Genomic DNA, 18902 nt, shown 5'->3' with positions numbered 1-18902 from the left:
GTCTTTGAAAGTAGCTGCTATGTCTTGGCTGAGATGTAAGGTCATTCCTGTTGGAGTAGAAATTTGGGGAACATAGGTCTGAGCTCTCTGCTCCCTCAAAGCCCTGGCAAGAGTCCTTCCACATTTGTTACTGTACTCATAAAAATGTTGTCTACATTTAGCTAAAGAACCCTTGGCTTTTTCAATGAGTAGAGCCCGCAGCGACTCCCTAGCTGATATTAGGGCAGTTCTGCTGTCAGGCGCAGGTGATCTCTTATGTGAGAGCTCTAACGCTTTAATCTGGTCCAGTAGGGTGACTACAGCTTGGGCCCTTTCTCTCTTGTGGCGACTGCCATGTGTTATTAATATGCTGCAGACATTAAACTTATGGACTTCCCATGCTGTACAGGGGTGCACATCTTCTGTCGTGGTTCTATCAAAATGAGAAGCAATCGAGCTTTTAAGCTCTTCCAGAATCAAAGGGTCTTCTAGGAGGGAGGCATTAAGTTTCCACTGCCATTGAAATTCCGAGGAGTTTGGGAGCGAGTTGGAAATGGAAATCAAGGCATGGTCTGAGAAGGTGATATTGTCTATCGTGGGCCTTTGGAGTAATCCTAAATCCCTATGTTGTAGAAATAAATAGTCCAGTCTGGAGTAGTTGTCGTGGGTTGAGGAGTAAAATGTGAAGTCTTTATATGGAGGATGGAGTAGCCTCCACGTGTCAATTAATTGGTGTTCATGCAACGTACCCTTTATGCGCAGCAGGCTAGCGTGTGTGAGTGTTGATGAACCAGAGGATGTATCTAGCAGCGGGTCTAGTGCCACATTGAGATCCCCGCCAGCCACTACTGTGCCCTCGGCAAAGTCATCTACCATATCGAGAAAAGAACATATAGCCTGGGCTTGTCCTGTATTTGGGAGGTACAACGTGGCAAATGTGTATAGGCTGGCTGCTATTTTACCCTTAACCATAACCACTTGGCCCTCTCCATCACTGCGAGAATCTATAAATGTCCACTGGATTGTGTTTGCCACGCGGATGGAGGTGCCTCTGGATCTGGTGTTGTCCGTGTAGCTATGGTATGTGTGTGGGAACCATCTATTCTTAAAATTGTACAGCCTTATTTCAGTCAGGTGGGTCTCCTGAATGGAAGCCACCTGAATCCTTCTACGTTTAAGCAAGTTAAAAAGGATAGATCTCTTTTCAGGGCTATGAAGACCTTTTACGTTGAGGGAGCCTATAGTTAAAGTACACAAGGTCCCCCCTGGACGAGGCATGACTGGGAGAAAGAGAGAAAAGGGGGGGGGGGAGGGTGTAGGGGCAGAGAAGTTATGTGGAATAGAAGGGGGCGGGGAGAAGAGTGGATGTATCAGATATAGGAAGTTTGGGGCAGAGAGAGAGAGAGAGAGAGAAAGGAAGCAGAGGGGGTGAGTGTAATTGACAGAGAGGAGAAACTCCTATATCCCAAGTGTTTACACCAGGGAACACCTACAAGCGGCGTATGGGAGGCGTAGTTATGTTTTAGAGCCGATAAAGACAGGAGGGGAGGCACAGACTTAAGGAGCTGCGTCCCCTAATAAGGGGGGCAAGCCAGTTACATAAAAAAAAATGTATAAAACAATAACAAGTGTTAGACACAAATAATTTCTCAATATCATCTACCAGGCCTAAAAGCAGACATCCAGCTTTAAAGTAATGGCATTAAGGCACAGTATCCATCTTAACCAATTAAATGTTCTGCCCGCTTCGGCAGTGGGCCAGGGAGTCACAACTACACATCATGATCACCGTCCCTCTCTCCACATAACGGGGAGCCAGAGGCACATTGAAAATACACTACCGATGCAGGCAACTCACCCATCAGGTATCACAGGGACGTAGGATGTAGGAAGGCGAGAAGTCTTTAGAAGGATTATCTCTATAAGCCAGATAGGGAGGAGAAAGTTTCCTCAGGTAGCAGAATCAGTCTTCTGTTTCCACAGATAAGTCCGGGCCCATCGGGAAGTCGTTGTCGGTATGAGCAGTAGCGGGTTGATTATCTGTGTTTGCAGCGGATAGGCCTCTCCTTCTCAAGGAACCTCTCCGTCCCCTGGGTGGAACAGCGTTAGGCCTTGCTTGTTCCATGCTGCGCCAATTGGGTATATCCATTGAGGGCATATTCAGAAAACAAAACAATTCCGGTAGATCTTCGGGATTCCTCAAGAAGAAGGTATTGCCATTATATCTGACCACAAGGTGAAAAGGGTGGCCCCAGCGATAAGTGGCTCCTAATTCTTTGATGTTTTGCAAAAGTGGTTGCAGCGAGCGTCGCATTCTTAGTGTGCGAGCTGAGACGTCTGGGTATATATATGTATCTCGGTCCCATCTATCCTGATGGTGCCCTCAGACCAGGCTGCACGAATAATTTTGTCAATGTCAGTAAAGTAATGGAGGCGGCAAAGTACATCGCTGGGTGAGGAGGAATCTGCAGGTGACATCCTTGACACTCTATGAATGCGGTCTATAGGCAGGTCTGCATCCGGAGGGCGGGATAGCAACTTATTAAAGACGGAGGTCATCCTTTCTAACAGATTGTCATTATGGAGATTTTCTGGCAATCCCTTGATGCAAACATTATTTCTTCTACCCCTATTTTTCTGGTCATCCAGGAGAAGTGCCAGATGCTGCATAAGTCTAGATTGACTTGTCTCTTGTAGCACAGCGGAGACTCTAGCAATTAGAGAGGTAGTTGTGCTTTCAGTGTTCTCAGTGCGGGTAACAAGCATGTCAAGATCTTCCCTGATTTCTGCTAACGCCTGTTGATGTGAGGCCTCCACTCTCTGGATCACAGACTCTAAGTCCTGCCGTGTAGGAAGAGCTTGAATGAGCTCTCTGAGGAGATGAAATTTTGATTGGATCGTGCCCCCATATGTGACAGTGTGGGGGGAGATAGAACCACTTTGAGGGCTATTTCGTGAGCTCGCCCACTCAGGGCTTGCAGCAAGTCCGGGCTCCAAACTTTGTGGGGAGCACATGCCTTCATGTGAGGTAGGCAGGCCACTGATATCCTCCTCCCTGTCAGTGTTATTTAGAGACTGGGCAGCAGTGTGTATGGGCACCTCAGTAAGATCAGGCTGAAGGCCTGGTACCTGTTGTTGCCGATGGAGAAGGGGTGGCTGTGCCTGCTCCGGGGTCTCTGAGGAGTAGCGGCTCTCTACGGAGGTATGCGCAGCACCATCTTTCCTCCCTCTGGTTGCACTACCCGCGGTGCAGCCTGCGGCGGGAATGGGCGCGATCTTGGGCCTTCTCGGAGGGTCTGGCGCATCTCGCTGCTGACGCTGGAATCTTTCTAGGTCCGGTGTCGGGGCTGCGCTGTGGGTATTTGCAGTCCCCGTCTGAACCACGCTTCTTCCCCTGCTGTTTGACATAACAGGGAGCGGGGATTATCGCTCCCTAACCACTTCCTCACGTTCCCCTGCCTGCAGAGGAAGTTTTAGCACACAGTGCTAAAGAGACAGAGAAGCTCTCCTGCACAGTGTAACAGCCCAGGAAGCTGCAAAATAGATTGGATTTAGTAACACCCACTGGAGGCCATCTGGCTCATTAACAGAATTTTAAAAGGAAATTTTAGCATAAAGCAAGCCATGGATAACAAATATAAGAAGATTACTACAGTCACCTCCTGACAAAGCCGCACGAGGTGAAATGTCGGGCACTGCTTCTTGATAACTGGTCAATCTTTTTTCTCATTTTTTACCATGTCTCATGGTATTTAGAACCTAGAATTTTATAAACTACACTATTTTTCCAGGTACTTTTAGCCACACATAGTATTGTGCATGCACACTTTAGGCCCCCTAATGTTGATTATGACACACATATCCATCTTATGCTAATTGATTACATCAAGCATTGTGTATGTTTAAAGGGGTTGTAAGGTGGCAGACATTGCCCTGCATGTTGCAGAGAAACAAAAATAACTCCTTATATGAATTCAATGTTATCAGTGACTCTAGGTACATTTACAGATAATGAAATCTGAAGTTATAAGGTCAGCTTTTGTTTATACTACCTCATCTCCTGGGAAACGACAACTTCACAGTCCCCAGCACTGGCCGCGCATGCGTGGTAGGCAGTCTTCATCATCCTATGTGCCCGCATATGTGCTGCACACAGTGTAATTCTCTGTGCAGCTCCCTTCCTTGTATGGACAGTGCCCGCCTCCGCCTCCTCTACAACACAAGCCCAGAACTCTAGCAGCCAATCGCTGCTGTGCATTCTGGTGGGAGTGAAGCATCATGGGACTTGTAGTCTCAATGCAGAGTGTGGCAGCCATTTTGCTTCCTCTGTTCCTGCTTTCAGGAATAAAGAGTTAATTCTTTGTAAAAATCGGTATTGTAGTAGATGGTGTAGACGGTGTATTTGTCACATCCAGGAGTTTGTTTTGGAGGTTCAGGGACCATACAACCCCTTTAAGCCCAAAAAACATGTTTTGAGACTTGATATTTGTCTACAATATTGCATAGATTTCGGTGTATTTAATCGTAGTATTAAATGTGTGGCTAGATATTTCCTTTTATACTTTACTCCTATGGATATGTTATAACTGGTATTATCTGAGAGGGGTTAGTAAATATTATATATAATATAATATATAATATTATATATAAGTCTCAAAATGACATTTTAAACATGAGTGTGGTGGCTTTGTCATTGTTTTGTGTATCACCTGGCTATTTTTAGCTAAATTTCTTTTCTATACAGGTGGCTCACTACTTAAGAACACCCAACTTACAGACGACCCCTAGTTACAAACAGCCCTCAGGATGTTGGTAATTTTCTGTACTTTAGCCTTGAGCTACAATTAACAGCTGTGCTAGTTATCAATGCTATCTGCAATGAAGCTTTATTGTTAATCCTGGTTCTTATGACAATCCAACATTTTTAAAATCCAATAGTCATAGAAACAAATTCAACTTAAGAACAAATCTACAGAACCTAACCTGTACGTAAACCGGGGAATGCATGTATAGCGCCACAATATTATCACAATGGCGCTCATTTACTTAGCCAGCATGGGTTCAGCAAAAGTGCATTTTTTGACGATAATGCACTGTGCGCGATTCATGAAGATCATGCGAAGGTCCGACAGAGTTCACCATCTTTTTCGTGGTGCATGTAAGTGCTTGGGCTTCAGACACAATTTGAATGTAAAATCCCGTGCTCAGTCCGAATCAGTCAGATCTTGCAATGACACGCCCACCCCCCTCAAATGGTGCTGCATGGAAGCCAGCGCAGCTGCACTAAAAAATTATTGTGTGCGCCAAAATCCCAGCGACAAAATCCCAGCACACTTGTTAAATACCTGTGAAAGCTGTGTAGTCCCTAAAAAAGGTGCACAGTCCGAATAAAGTGTGCTCTGCGGCCCTTAGTAAATGAACCCCTATATGTCTTGTGTATTCTCAGAATAAACTTTAAGCTTTTTAGATACAGGGGCCAATTCTTCATGTTTTTGTTTTTGGCTGGTAAGAGTACCACAGTGCCTGAATCTATAAGTAAGTGCCCCTGGTTTATCATGATTGATTTTGATGGTAGATTTCTATTAATATGTAGATGTTGCAATTAATCTATAAAACTGTAGTCTGAACTGATGTTTTTTTCTAGTAAAGTAATTTCTAGCCAACAATATACTAGCTTTCATTTTTATAAAGGTTGTAATAAGATTAAACGTCTGGGGAAGGTGGTTTCCATTCACTGATGTGCTTTGATTTATAAATAACCTTTTTAAAGCATAATTAAAGTAAAAAAAATATTAAAATTATACTATGTGTGTGAAATAGGTAAAAAAAACATTCCCTTAATAGGTACATGTTCTTCTTATACTGGTCTATTTTATAAAGCATTCATGATTATTGTTTTTCCTCTGTAGAAATTAGTCTCCTAAATTCTCAGAATCCTTTATCTAATCATAGAGGTTTAATACAATTTTCTTTCATCATTTTAGTTCAAAGCTTTGAAGGTATTTTAATATCATTCTTATATTTATACTTCATCATTACATTTGCATTAACTATTAACTTGTACTCTGTTATAAAATTACTTTTATGAAATAAAGCTCTACTTTCAAATAGAAGCTCAATCACCCAGAACTATCTTGCAGCACTGCTGTGGGGAGAAAGAGCACATGTGTGAGGTTAGTGGTATGGGTTTTCTGTGATTCCATGAGGCTCACTTACTAAGTGTCCATGGACCGCATTTTCGTCGGGTTTCCCGAGGATTTCTGATTTGCTCTGCCTGTTTGTGTGTGTGCTGTGTCCTTCTATAGGACACATTTACTTACCCGGTCACCGGAGTTCACTGAAAGTGCATTGTTCGTCTATAATGCAGCGTGCTTCTATTTACTAAGATTGTGTGCCGAAAATCATGAATTTGTCACGTCCCCGCTCAAGGTCCAATAGAGTTCTTCATCTTTTTTGTGGTGCACCTTTAACATAGGGTGTGCAACACAATTTAAAAGTTAAATACGGTGCTCAGTCTGAATCAGTCGGACTGTCCAACGGCACGCCTGCTAGTGGAAGCCAGATGCGCCACAAAAAGGGTAGTCAGCGACACAATCCCAGCCCACACAGTTCTTATATACAGAACATACCGACAAAAGTGTGCAGTGTTACCCTTAGTAAATGAGCCCTATGTCTTTGTAACTCATTCACTCTTTGGACATAGATCAGTACTACTACCCCTATCCTGTATATATTGGCACAGCTTATTACTACTACTCATATCCTTTATATATGAGTACAGAACAGTACTACTATCCCTATCCTGTATACATGGGCTAAGATCAGTACTACTTCCTCTATCTTCTATATCTGAGCACAGCACAGCACTACTACTTCTATACTGTATATCTTGGCACAGATCAGTACTACTACCCCTATCAGGTATATATATATAGCCACAACTCATTACCACTATCCCTATCCTGTATAGATTGGCACAGATATATCCTTTATATCTGAGCACAGATCAGCACTACTAGCCGTATCCTGTAAATATGGGGATTAGCTCAGAACCACTATCCCTATCCCGCATATATGGGCACAGATTAGCACTACTATTCCTACCCTGTATATCTGGATACAGCACAGTACTACTACCCATATTCTGTATATCTGGACACAGATTATTACTACTACCCCTATCAGGTATATATAGGCACTGCTCAGTACCACTATCCCTATCCTGCATATATTGGTACAGATCTATCCTGTATATCTGAGCACAGATCAGTACTACTAGCCCTATCCTGTAAATATGGGCACAGCTCAGTACCACTATCCCTATTCTGCATATATGGGCACAGATTAGCACTACTATCCCTATCTTATATAGTTGGGCACAGATTAGTACTACTATCTATATCTTGTATATCTTGTATATGGGCACAGATTAGTACTACTATCTATATCTTGTATAGTCCAGGGCTTTTGATGCTGCTAGTGAAGCTGGAATAGTACACCCTGGCTGCACTGCACAGGCGCTGTAGGTAAAACATGTGCAATATGAAGCAGAAGTAGTACACTCTGGAATCACTGTGCAATCACTGTAGGTAAAACATGTGCAATATGAAGCAGAAGTAGTACACTCTGGAATCACTGTGCAATCACTGTAGGTACAACGCGTGCACAATGAAGCAGAAGTAGTACACCCTGGAATCACTGCACAACCACTGTAGGTACAACGCGTGCACAATGAAGCAGAAGTAGTACACTCTGGAATCACTGCACAACCACTGTAGGTACGCAGAGTGTACTTTGTAGTAGAAGTAATATACGCTGGCATCACTGCACAACCACTGTAGGTACAACGCATGCACAAAGAAGCAGAAGTAGTACACCCTGGAATCACTGCACAACCACTGTAGGTACAACGCATGCACAAAGAAGCAGAAGTAGTACACTCTGGAATCACTGCACAACCACTCTAGGTACAAGGCGTGCACAATGAAGCAGAAGTAATACACTCTGGAATCACAGCACAACCACTGTAGGTACAACGCGTGCACAATGAAGCAGAAGTAGTACACTCTGCAATCACTGCACAACCACTGTAGGTACAAGGCATGCACTATGAAACAGAAGGAGTACACTCTGGAATTACTGCACAACCACTGTAGGTACAAGGCGTGAACTATGAAACAGAAGGAGTACACTCTGGAATCACTGCACAACCACTGTAGAGACGCCACAGGCACTATGAAGCTTGAGTACAACACTCTAGAATCACTGCACAACCACTCTAGGTAGGCAATGTGCACTATTAAGCTGGAGTAGTACACCCTTCACTGCACGGTTGGTATAACTTGAAGCTGAGGGGCCCTAGTGCAAAGTCTGTGCCAGGCCCCTGACTATAATGCTTGTTTAATCGTACTAGTTTTCTTATATGGGACACATTTTGGGCCCCCTAAGCCTACAATGTTACTTCCACATTGCTAAATCAAATCTGTCTAGTAGATTGAAGATGTGTGTGTTTGTCTCTATCCTGTTTGTTACACTGCTATGAATGTTAACCCTTTCTGCTCTCTCCCTAACTGCAGTATACTATGATCATTATTTTAAAGATGAAGCTGAAAGTGAAGGGGTTAATCCTTCTATCTCTAAATTGTTTAAACAAACACGAGTAGATTAGATATGAGGTCATACAGCCTCCATAGATACAACTTTACAGGCTGGAATATGCATCTCCATGGAAAATGAGTATTTGTTTGTTTTAAAAAACTAAGCAGAATTTGTTAATAAAGTTTATTAGAAAACTGTTTACTACATCCTCCACGCACAATATTAAAAATGATCTCAAGAACGTTCCCCCTTTACCTTTTTAAGGATGCGGCTCCTTAGAATTTTTGTGTTGACACTATTTATTTTTCATTTACAGCAATGTATTAGGGCTTATTTTCTGAAAAACAACGTGTACTTCCTTGTGGCATCAATTACTATTCTGTGCACAGAGAAGCTGCAAAAAAAAACAGACTTTAGAGTCAGGAAGCTAAATTAATGTTATGTTTACTGTTTTTAGGCCTCTTATGGTACTATAACCTAAAGGGGTGTGATGTCAAATGCAAATATACTGCTCCAGTAATACTGTAACTGCGACTCCGGTTGTTTTAGTCATGGTTGAATGTCTTCTATGTCTTCTATTGCAGCACAGTGCAAAGTATCATCTATGCTAAGTCTTACAGCTCAGCTTTATTCACTTAAATATTAGATTGTTTTTGGTGGCTCCACATTTAAGTGATCATGCAAAGTCTACCTCTTTCATGTAGGTTATTTAATTGCTTTTCAACAATGAAGTACAGTTGCAATACCACATATAATTGGATTTCATCCGAAAAACAGTGACAGACCTACTATTTCATCCTCATCAAGCACTCCTGATAAATTTCAGTGAACGCATAATGAAATATATAATAAAAAGTTACATAATGAAATATGGCTTTTTTAAAATGAATTAAGGTGTTAAAGTATATTCATCCAAACAAGCAAATAAGAATTAACAGTAATATATATGGTATATGTGCATATTCATTGACTAAGGAAAAAATCTCTAGAGAGCTAAAATATAACTTTTATTCAACAAAATAAAACTGCGTTTACAAACACGACTAAGGGTAACTAATAAAATAAAATTCATGTCATCCCTGTCATCTCTATTATTTATTATCTATTTATCCACTTCATATAATTATTTAACACTAACTGTGCAACTAGTCACTTTAATATGCTATATATATGCCCCATAACTCTGCAGTCTGCTACTTAGTATTATTAATTATTATTATAAATATGTATATACCATTTAATTTTCATACAGTCTGTTAGTTTGCTATGAGATACAGAGTTTGATGCTTTATTAGTATGCATCCACACTGCACAGACGCACTTGCTCGTTATAACAATAGCTATGCACTCAGCTATGTTGTAATGCCCCATGGGTGTGCGCCAGTGTTCACGCTAGCAAGCTCGTGCCAATGCTCTCAGCCACATTCTATGCGAACACGCTGGCTTTCGTGCCAGCGAGCGCATCTACCCCCATTGTGCACGCCCCCTGGTGTCTGTGCCGGCGAGCATATAAGTCGATACAACCTGCTATTCTATTTTATTGAAAGTATCTGATTTACTTGTCTACATGTAAACAGATTATATACTGTATTCCATTCCTGGCAAGTACCCCTTCCTGATTGGTGCATCCTACAATCTCTACACACACCCTTTTTGATGTGTTAGGCTTTATATACAGAGGGGATCTAAGCTGAACAATATTTGTCCTTACTTAGTCTGACGAAATGTGTGACTTAATTTGGGAAACTGTCTTTATACATGAGTTCCTTTTTATTTAGATGGATTTTGTCCAATTTTTATATTATTGATACATTCTTGCCAGTTTTTTCCATCTCTGGTATTGACACTCTACCACATTGGGCTGCTAGTGCCTCTCTTTTTTCAATACCTTAATTTCTTTAATACTGTCCATTTTCCAGGTTACTGAATTTGGAGCTTTGGGAGCTGCTGAAACAACCACCAGCTGAGGACACTATATCCTGGATTTGGTTTGATTCAGCATTTTGTCAAGTGGGAATCAGGTTAGCAGTTCCACTTACTCACTTAGACAACACCATTTTGTTGATGATCTTACATGAGACACAGTCATCCCTTGTTCTATTTTTATTTGTATTTTCATCGCTGTCTTGGCATCTCAAGACAAAAAGTGTCTCCTACAGGTTATAGGATTAAAAGGATTAAAAGGGAAGACACTACACAGATCACTAAGGGAAGGGGTTGCCTAATAGACAGCCTTACACTGCCTATATATTTGCACCATCAACTGGCCTGTGAAAAATGGCTACTCCCTACTAACCCTCACTTGTGTTAAAGATCTGCTCTATGCTCATAAAAATTGCATAACATGTTTCTGAATGTGATCATTCATCATTAGGGGCACACATCATTTAAAAACAAATGGGCTATCTAGTTTCAACAGATCCATACATCCTATATCTTCATAGTGTGTTAGCACACTAAGATCACGCATTGATGATAGCGGTGAACTTGCATGTGGTGAACGTTGAGTTTAAGCCACCTCCTCTAAAACGGGTGTGTGAGATATAACAACCAATCGGCGCCTACAGATCAGATACCCATGCTGTGTCACAAACAGTGGAGCAGATCACTCAGGGGAGTTGTTCTCCATCCTTAAAAGGGTCCCACCTATCCTGTAATCAGGACAAGAAGCACTTGCTTGGATTATCTCCTCTTTCGATTGAACCCTCTGTCAAACCCTCTGAGCTCACATAAGTGGAGTAACTCAGCTTTCTTATGACCAAGGTATGCATCTGCAATCTTTTCAGGTCCTTACCATATAAAGGATGAAAAGGAAAAGCAGAGAGGGAAAAGGAACAAACTGTATTCTTGAATGTATGTCTGGAAAACCAATTGTATGCACTGAGAGCCTTCTTGTAGACTGAAATACTCTTCTGTAACATAACCCAGCCCTTAACTATGAGGAATCATTTTTAGAGGGTAATTTATTCTAGAATTTTCTCTTTTTTTCTCTTATTACATTTAATATATTTGCGCCTTTTCCATTCCTTTGGCAAAGTTAGCCGTGCAAGAATTTTTCAGTGTTGTGACTGATATATCTCTAAAAAACAGATGTAATTTTCGCATCTTTACTCTAAATTCTAGAGCACCCAGCTACCCGGCACCCAGACCTTTTGACACCACCTTTACTTTACTTATCAACTTGTAATAATAAGGCAAATAGATGCCTGTCTACATAATTCCTCAACAATTTAGAAAACCCAGAATGCAAATAACCCAATTAGCTACAGGATTATTATAATATTACCCGTAGCATTATCTCTTTAGGAGCTTAGGTTCTTTAAGCCTAGAAGTAGAGACTTATTAAGTTTTAGTCGTTTTAATGTGCATTGCAGACTTAAAAAATACACTTGTCACATAATAGATTACAAAGAATGTACAAATAATACAGGTATAAACAGTTCTAAAATAAAAAGGAAAAAACATGTAGACCTTACAAATGGGATAGAGGATATATCCAGCAGGGAGTTTCAACAAAACTATGGCCAACCTGTCCTGGTTAAAATGGCTCCTCCACAGACTGACAATAAGCATTTACTTACTTAGCCCAATAGTTTATACTTTATCAATTATTTCCAGCCCTTGCTTGTGATGTTGCCAAGAATTTTTCAATGGTACCACTGCCTTCAATCAACTTGGTACCCTGTTCTCTATCACCCAATACCAAACTTGTTGGTGGATAGATGATCTTGCGAGGTTCCCAGAATTATATAGTCCCCGTATTTGAATGGATGTGGGGCAGTCTCCCTGACCCTATCCTACTAACTGGGGTTTGTAACTATGGGTTGTGACCAAGTTAATAAGAAACATATAATATATATGAGTTTGACTGTTACCTCCTTTGTTCTACTACAAGCTCTCTCGCTCTCTCTGGACATTAACAGACCTTCCTATTGATCATATGTGGAAGATGTGTGTGTGTGTGTCTTTCCAGGTGGGAAATTCTACACTGAATTCCTTTGAAGTTTGCGCCCACCTGGTGTCATCATGCAGCAGGTTTTATGACATGACTACTCATTTCATCCTTGGGAGTGTAATTAGGATTTACAAATTAGGATAGGAATTTGGAGAGACAAACTTCCAGCAATAAATTGTGGCCATATTTTGTACTATTATTATTGTTATTATTATTATTTGTCTCTCAGTGTATCCTGAGCCACTGCAGCTCATGTTTTGTTTGTTATTGCCTCAGATTGATGTTCAGATTCTTTGGACTTTTCCCCCGCTTCAGGGACTGATGAAGCAAAGAGATCAATAGACAGTCCTGACAGGCCAGCAGCTCAGCATTGGAGGAGAGGGAAACATCTTGGTTTACTGCTATTTACTCCACGCACAATAAATTAGCCATATTTCTTGTATGTACTGGGCCTAGGAGGGGGTTTTCCAGGTTTATCCCTGGCTAGCAGTAGTAGAAAACCCTCCTGCAATGATAAAGAGCTACTGTAAGATTCGGGGGAAGGTTCTGTACCAAAGTAAATATAAAGTTACCATACATCCTCCCCACAGAGCCTGAAGAAAGGGTATTCTGTTGAAATCCTGTGGACATAGATGTTTGAAATAAGAAACCCGGATTAAACTCTTATGTGGGGTAATTTATCATTATTTTACTTCCTGTTTTTCTTTATTTTTTGAGACATTTTTTGGCGCATTGCAATTTTTGCGCCTTTTTGGAGACATTTTGAAATGTCCGCTTGACATTTGTTTTTCGTCAGTAAGACAGATTTAACTTCTAATCCAGATGTGCTAAATGTTGCAAATGACATTTAGCATTTCAAATTGTCTAAAATTTGCAACATTTTTTGGCGCAAAAAACTCTAGACAAAACCATAGGAAATGGAATGAAAATTTAGAAAATCGAATGAAGTGACTTGCGACATTTGTGCAACATTTTTGTGACATTTGTAACAAATGTCTCAAAAAGAGATCTGAAAAAAAAAAAAACATTTAACATAAGGAAAAAGTGAGATTGATAATTTCCAAAGAAGCAGATGAAAAAACTAGCCAAAACAGAGATAAGATAAATGACCCCCATGGAATTACAACCACTTTGCATTTTACAGCAAAACATCTATTAATTTAGTTAGTGAAACTCTCCACGCCAAGAACATATGATTTTCAGCATATCTTATTTTGCCAAAAAGTCTATTCCTTATGCTAAATATTTGAAATTATATGCTGAGATTTAAGGTCTACATCTGGAACATGTAGCAGTAAATGCATTTAAGAAATGTGCTCTTTAAGTATCCCGATCTCATTACTCAGAGAACAATTCCTTTAGACTATGAATCACTACTCATGAGAAACATATTTTAGTAAGCCTGCCAAGGACTTTGTTATCATATGCTTCTACTTGTCTCTTGTATGCGATTTAATTAAGAATTTGTGTTGTTTTACAGATAACAATAATTAGTTTTATTCCTATTATTTAATTGTTTCTTATTATTTCTAGTTACTGTATGATTTTACAGGTATATGTGGAAACTAACAATTAAAAATGAATAGGTAGTTATTAGAGATGAGCGAACACTAAAATGCTCGGGTACTCGTTATTCGAGACGAACTTTTCCCGATGCTCGAGTGCTCGTCTCGAATAACGAACCCCATTGAAGTCAATGGGAGACTCGAGCATTTTTCAAGGGGACCAAGGCTCTGCACAGGGAAGCTTGGCCAAACACCTGGGAACCTCAGAAAAGGATGGAAACACCACGGAAATGGACAGGAAACAGCAGGGGCAGCATGCATGGATGCCTCTGAGGCTGCATAATCGCACCATTATGCCAAAATTATGGGCAACAGCATGGCCATGACAGAGTGACAGAATGAAGCTAGATAGCATCTAAAACATCCAATAATTGACCCTGACACTATAGGGGACGGCATGCAGAGGCAGCGGCAGCAGGCTAGAGAGTGTCATGGCGACATACCCTAAATGGACTCAGGCTTCAAACCAATGGGTGGCAGAGAGGAACCAAAGGAGGTGAGCAAGAAGCGCTCAAATAATATCGGTACATGATAAAAGTTTGCCAGTATATTTTGTGGATTACACAGCAGGGTGGCGACAAAGTTAACATGGAAGCCATGAAAACAACCCAAAATTCTGCCTGACACAGCTCGTTTGATAAGGGGACCATGTATGGAGGCAGTGAACTAGTAGTAGATTAAAGGTGCTGCAGTTAAAACTATGTTAGTTGGATCTTGGCATGGAGCTGGCGCTCCGCTGCCAGGCGAGCTTTCGCCAATCCAAGCCCCTGTCTCTAGGCTACTCCCCAAACAGCACTTCTAAGAACCTTTTGTATAAGATCAAGTGTAGTAGCGTTCTTATAAGTTTAGGATATGCCGGGTGAGGGGAATGTAAACAGATGCGCAAGAAGCGCTGAAATAATATCCCTAAATGGTAAAAGTTTGCAAGTATATTTTGGGGATTACACAGCAGGGTGGCGACAAAGTTAACAACTTTGATGTGGAATGCCCTGTAATAGCTCTTGGGCGGTGTGCCTTTTATCGCCTAGGCTCAGCAGTTTCAGCACCGCCTGCTGTCGCTTAGCGACGGCACTGCTGCTGTGCCTAGAGCTACCGACTGATGGCGCCATGCCCACGGATGGTAATTCGGAGGAGGAGGAGGTGGAGGAGGGGTGGGAGGAGGTATAGTAGGCCTTTGAGACCTGGACCGAGGTAGGCCCCGCAATTCTCTGCGTCGGCAGTATATGACCAGCCCCAGGGTCAGACTCGGTCCCAGCCTGCACCAAGTTAAGTGTAGTAGCGTTCTTATAAGTTTGGGATATGGCGGGTGAGGGGAATGTAAACAGATGCGCAAGAAGCGCATGATGCGCATGGAGCTGGCGTTCCGCTGCCAGGCGAGCTTTCGCCAATCCAAGCCCCTGTCTCTAGGCTACTCCCCAAACAGCACTTCTAAGAACCTTTTGTATAAGATCAAGTGTAGTAGCGTTCTTATAAGTTTAGGATATGCCGGGTGAGGGGAATGTAAACAGATGCGCAAGAAGCGCTGAAATAATATCCCTAAATGGTAAAAGTTTGCCAGTATATTTTGGGGATTACACAGCAGGGTGGTGACAAAGTTAACAACTTTGATGTGGAATCCATGAAAACAACCCAAATTTCTGCCTGACACACCTCGTTTGATAAAGGGACGATGTATGGAGGCAGATATATGGACGACTTTTGGAGGTAGCAATGGAGACAACGTGTGGAGGCTGCTATGGAGACAATTTAATTTGGATAGTGCCTGTATGTGGCAGTCCCAAACATTTTTCAAACCAGAGGAGCAGGTAGGTGGCCCTCCAGTAAAATGGGATAGATTGAGTGCCTGTATGTGGCAGTCCCAAAAATGTTTCAAACCAGAGGAGCAGGTAGGTGGCCCTCCAGTAAAATGGAATAGATTGAGTGCCTGTATGTGGCAGTCCCAAAAATTGTTCAAACCAGAGGAGCAGGTAGGTGGCCCTGCAGTAAAATGGAATAGATTGAGTGCCTGTATGTGGCAGTCCCAAAAATTGTTCAAACCAGAGGAGCAGGTAGGTGGCCCTGCAGTAAAATGGAATAGATTGAGTGCCTGTATGTGGCAGTCCCAAAAATTGTTCAAACCAGAGGAGCAGGTAGGTGGCCCTGCAGTAAAATGGAATAGATTGAGTGCCTGTATGTGGCAGTCCCAAAAATTGTTCAAACCAGAGGAGCAGGTAGGTGGCCCTGCAGTAAAATGGGATAGATTGAGTGCCTGTATGTGGCAGTCCCAAAAATTGTTCAAACCAGAGGAGCAGGTAGGTGGCCCTGCAGTAAAATGGAATAGATTGAGTGCCTGTATGTGGCAGTCCCAAAAATGTTTCAAACCAGAGGAGCAGGTAGGTGGCCCTCCAGTAAAATGGAATAGATTGAGTGCCTGTATGTGGCAGTCCCAAAAATTGTTCAAACCAGAGGAGCAGGTAGGTGGCCCTGCAGTAAAATGGAATAGATTGAGTGCCTGTATGTGGCAGTCCCAAAAATGTTTCAAACCAGAGGAGCAGGTAGGTGGCCCTCCAGTAAAATGGAATAGATTGAGTGCCTGTATGTGGCAGTCCCAAAAATTGTTCAAACCAGAGGAGCAGGTAGGTGGCCCTGCAGTAAAATGGAATAGATTGAGTGCCTGTATGTGGCAGTCCCAAAAATTTTTTAAAACAGAGGACCGGGTAGGTGGCCCTCCAGAAAAATGGAATAGATTGAGTGCCTGTATGTGGCACTCACAAAAATTGTTTCAAACAGAGGACCGGGTAGGTGGCCCTCCAGAAAAATTAAATGCATGAAGTACTATAGCAAGAGCCAGTGGGCCCTGTCAAAAAATAGCCATTTTCCTCTGCTTTACTGTACAAAGAGGAGGAGAAGGAGGAAAATGAGGAGGAGGAGGAGGAGTGGATCAATTATTCAGGTTGAGCTTCCTTCACCTGGTGGAGATGGGAAATTCTGAGAAATCCAGCCTTTATTCATTTTAATAAGCGTCAGCCTGTCAGCGCTGTCAGTCGACAGGCGTGTACGCTTATCGGTGATGATGCCACCAGCTGCACTGAAAACCCGCTCGGACAAGACGCTAGCGGCAGGGCAGGCAAGAACCTCCAAGGCGTACAGCGCCAGTTCGTGCCACATGTCCAGCTTTGAAACCCAGTAGTTGTAGGGAGCTGTGTGATCATTTAGGACGATGGTATGGTCAGCTACGTACTCCCTCACCATCTTTCTGTAAAGATCAGCCCTACTCTGCCGAGACTGGGGACAGGTGACAGTGTCTTGCTGGGGTGACATAAAGCTGGCAAAAGCCTTGTAAAGCGTACCCTTGCCAGTGCTGGACAAGCTGCCTGCTCGCCTACTCTCCCTCGCTACTTGTCCCGCAGAACTACGCACTCTGCCGCTAGCGCTGTCAGAAGGGAAATACTGTTTCAGCTTGTGCACCAGGGCCTGCTGGTATTCATGCATTCTCACACTCCTTTCCTCTCCAGGGATGAGAGTGGGAAGATTTTGCTTGTACCGTGGGTCCAGGAGAGTGAACACCCAGTAATCGGTGCTGGAATAAATTCTTTGAACGCGAGGGTCACGGGATAGGCAGCCTAGCATGAAATCTGCCATATGCGCCAGAGTACCAACGCGTAAGAATTCACTCCCCTCACTGGCCTGACTGTCCATTTCCTCCTCCTCCAACTCCTCCAACTCCTCTTCTTCTGCCCATACACGCTGAACAGTGAAGGACTCAACAATGGTCCCCTCTTGTGTCTCGCCAACATTCTCCTCCTCTTCCTCCTCATCCTCCTCCACCTCCACCTCCTCCGATATGCGCTGAGAAACAGACCTCAGGGTGCTTTGGCTATCAACAAGGGAATATTCTTCCCCCGTCTCTTGTGACGAGCGCAAAGCTTCCGACTTCATGCTGACCAGAGAGTTTTTCAACAGGCCAAGCAGCGGGATGGTGAGGCTGATGATGGCGGCATCGCCACTGACCATCTGTGTTGACTCCTCAAAGTTACTCAGCACCTGACAGATATCAGACATCCACGTCCACTCCTCATTGTAGACTTGAGGAAGCTGACTGACCTGACTACCAGTTCTGGTGGAAGTTGACATCTGGCAGTCTACAATCGCTCTGCGCTGCTGGTAAACTCTGGATAACATGGTCAGTGTTGAATTCCACCTCGTGGGCACGTCGCACAACAGTCGGTGAGCGGGCAGTTGGAGGCGGCGCTGCGCTGCCCTGAGAGTGGCAGCATCTGGGCTGGACTTCCTGAAATGCGCACAGATGCGGCGCACCTTCGTGAGCAAATCAGACAGATTGGGGTATGTCTTGAGGAAACGCTGCACTATCAGATTTAACACATGGGCCAGGCATGGCACATGTGTCAGTCTGCCGAGTTGCAGAGCCGCCACCAGGTTACGGCCGTTGTCACACACAACCATTCCCGGCTTGAGGTTCAGCGGTGCCAGCCACAGATCAGTCTGCGCCGTGATGCCCTGTAATAGCTCTTGGGCGGTGTGCCTTTTGTCGCCTAGGCTCAGCAGTTTGAGCACCGCCTGCTGTCGCTTAGCGACGGCACTGCTGCTGTGCCTAGAGCTACCGACTGATGGCGCCGTGCCCACGGATGGTAGTTCGGAGGAGGAGGTGGAGGAGGGGTGGGAGGAGGAGGAGGCATAGTAGGCCTGAAACACCTGGACCGAGGTAGGCCCCGCAATCCTCGGCGTCGGCAGTATATGAGCAGCCCCAGGGTCAGACTCGGTCCCAGCCTCCACCAAGTTAACCCAATGTGCCGTCAGCGATATAT

This window comes from Engystomops pustulosus, chromosome 3 (assembly GCF_040894005.1).
Source record: "Engystomops pustulosus chromosome 3, aEngPut4.maternal, whole genome shotgun sequence".
Lineage (NCBI taxonomy): Eukaryota > Metazoa > Chordata > Amphibia > Anura > Leptodactylidae > Engystomops > Engystomops pustulosus.
The sequence above is the reverse complement of the archived record's forward strand: the minus strand, read 5'-3'. Positions refer to the sequence as shown.